Source organism: Nematolebias whitei, chromosome 1 (assembly GCF_014905685.2).
Source record: "Nematolebias whitei isolate Nwh7 chromosome 1, NemWhi1, whole genome shotgun sequence".
NCBI classification, from domain to species: Eukaryota; Metazoa; Chordata; class Actinopteri; order Cyprinodontiformes; family Rivulidae; genus Nematolebias; species Nematolebias whitei.
In genome coordinates this window covers 17,406,531-17,409,577 of record NC_056498.1, presented here as the reverse complement: position 1 = coordinate 17,409,577, position 3,047 = coordinate 17,406,531, and the positions used below count along the sequence as shown (strand labels likewise).

The 3,047-nt window shown below is 40.9% G+C and overlaps 1 protein-coding gene across 1 annotated transcript in view; it reads left to right on the top strand.

Moving 5' to 3' along the window:
* Positions 1-3,047, top strand: part of LOC119420016 (GTPase IMAP family member 7-like) — a 28,684-nt gene that overhangs the window by 505 nt on the left and 25,132 nt on the right. The window lies entirely within an intron of this gene.

The window sequence follows — 3,047 nt, the reverse complement described above, 5'->3', positions numbered from 1 at the left end:
AGAGGAATTTCATCCTCTACATCTTTGCATGGAGGGATGACAGTGGAGGACATTTATACGGCGGCCGCTTGGTCATTGCCTTGTTCATTTAGTCGCTTCTATCTACGCGATGTCTCTGCCTTCTCCATGACTCATTCTGTTCTCAGAGTTCTAACAGAATGATTTTTACTTGTTTCATGGAATTTTGTTTTGAGCTCACATCTGACTGCATGCAATTACAGTGTGAGACATTTATTATCAGTCACAAGTTCATGACTGCTGTTTTTATTGTTACTAATCAGTTCATGACTGCTGTTACCAGTCAGTTCATTTGGTTACTAATCAGTTCATTTTGTTATTAATCAGTTCATATTGAAGAGCTATTGACCTGCTCTATTCATCGTTACACGGTTACAATTCGTAACCTCTGTTTTGTCCATTCTCAGCAGCTGGACTGCGTTTCAGTCATCCCCTTTTCCCCATCGGAGATCTTTTCTCTCCGGGGCGTTCCTGCGCATGGAACGCATAATTACGTGCTGCGTAATTATGCACACAGAAGGCTGAGTGATGAAATGTTTTTTGGTGCAAGCAGACACTTCATATTGTGTCTGAATGGACCCAATGAGGCATAGACTACATCCTGCTTCGCCTTTAACCCACTAACGATAACCTTAAAGAGCGAGCCTATACGAAATAGAACGTTGGTTACGTACTGTAACCCCAGATTCTATGAGTATAGGCGCAGCCCTTTAAGCTCTGGGCCTCACTGGTCTAAATGGCTGAAGAAAAAAGCTATTTGGGAGCCGATTACCTGGTCTCACTGTAATTTATATGGACCGGGGGTGAGGCCCACACAGCAGGTGGGTGTGGACTAAAGTTTTCAGTGCTGTGCTGCGCACAAAGGGATAAATCCACTAGCAATAGCCTTAAAGGGCTGCACCTATACTCATAGAATCTGGGGTTACAGTACGTATCCAACGATTTATTTAACTTAGAGGCCACATTACGGCTCCATTGAATCAATCTTGCGACAACACCAACCTCAGAGGCAGAATCCAGCGTGGAGGCAGTGAGGATATTATTATAAAAGGCAGTTGTTTTTTTTCAGCAGGGCTTACAGGAGCCTGTCAAAATGTTGTTTACCAATCTGCAGTCATCCTGCGCCCCCCCGGTTTGAAGTAACTTTTGACTAAAGAGTTATAGTTGCTCAATGAGAAGATCAGAAATTTATTGTCATTATTCTTTGTTCAAGAATAATGAAGGACTAACCCTAACCTTTAAAATGTTGTTGAACATTACAAACTATTTGGAAGTTTAGTGCAAAAAAGTGATACAGTAACTAGAAGAAGAGTAAATTATTTTCCATAAGGGGGAGCCGTTCAGAATGTCTGACTCTTTTTGAAGACAGTAAATTTCTCTGATGGGACATATATTTGGTCCTTCCTGTGTTTTTCTGGGCAGGTCAACCACACTGTGCAGCATTAGGTCAGGACTTATAACTTTTCCTAATATTTTATCATTTATAATTTTTTGTTAATATTGTCAGACATCAAATGAGCACACAACAGAAAAAAAATCCTCACATCCTTGAAATTTTCACAAAAATGTTGAGTTTATTATTATTTTTTTATCAGCTCAACAGTTGTGACTCAAGTCAATTCAAATCAATTCAAAAATACTTTATTAATCCCAAATGGAAATTAAGTGTTGTTGTAGCTCATCATCCTGGTTGCATTCAAGAGTTGTTATATATGTTGATAGCTGTAGGCAGGAAGTATCTCCTGCAGCAAATCCGAAGACTCTGGCCACAGATACCGATCCGTCCACCCGGATCCAGCTTGCTGTCTTGCTTGACTCATAAGAAATATGAGAAAAATGTTTTCATGTACGGTAACTTTAAAACATAACATGAACCCACATAAACACCACTGGTTACCACTCCCAACTAAGACTGATTAAAACTGAGATTTTATTTCTCAACACACAAGAACAACAGTCTGCAGGGCTGACAGCACAACGGCGCTGTGCCGGGTCTATTGCATACCTGTAAAAAAAAAAAAACAATTGTGTACGCCCACTGCATTGTTCAAGCCAAGAGCCATTGTCAGCACTGTGGGCTGGCACCCCAAAGGCCAGATTCTAGAATCACCCCTAGTGTGCCCCCCCCACCCCCACCCCCCACACACACACACACACAAATGCTTCTGGTGCCAATGCGCCCAAGGATTTAACATACATTTGTCTGGATCTAACAGAGACGCAGCCTTCACTCCCAAACGTGGGACTTCAGCAATAACTATCCTCAGCAAACATTGAGTAAGCCCCGCCCCTGTCCCAAACTCATGTCCCAACTCATCCTTGTGTAGCACCAAACCATTCAAACATGTAAAACTGTGATTGGTCCTGAGTGAATTGAAGCTCATCAAAGGGTAAAATTAAGCAGCAATGACATCCGAAGCCTCGAACATCATTGGTCACGTGACAGTGGTGTTTTTGATACAAGCTTCAACTCGGTGTTATGACTCACTCTATGGAAGAGTAACACAAGCTCCGCAGCCTCAGCATTATTTGCCTTCAATAGCATTTGTGTCCATATCCTCCACAGACCGTGACGTTAACCAGTAACAGGTAATAATAAAATTACCTGAATTCTTATGGTTTCAAATAATATGTTGACCACTCTTATAAAAAGGACGATATATCATTTGATTGGTATATAATAAATCATACATTATCTTCTTGTTAAAGAAGGGGAACAACATATAATTTGAAATCATTAGGAGTGTTAAATTTATAGTGGATGTAACTTTATTACTAAAAGGAAACCCATGTGTGGTCTTGAACAACATTTAAATTCCACTCAGACTGGCCCCAACAAGGAATCAAACTGGTGACTTTCTTGCTGTGACCATTACTGACCACTTATTCAAAGTATTCATTCAACTGCGCAGGTTTATTTAGTTTACTTTTTTCTTTGAAGATAGAAATATATGACAGCACAGTGGCTCCATTGGTAGAGCTGTTGGCTCTCAGCAAAAAGGTTGTCGGTTCAAATCCCGGCTGGGGGG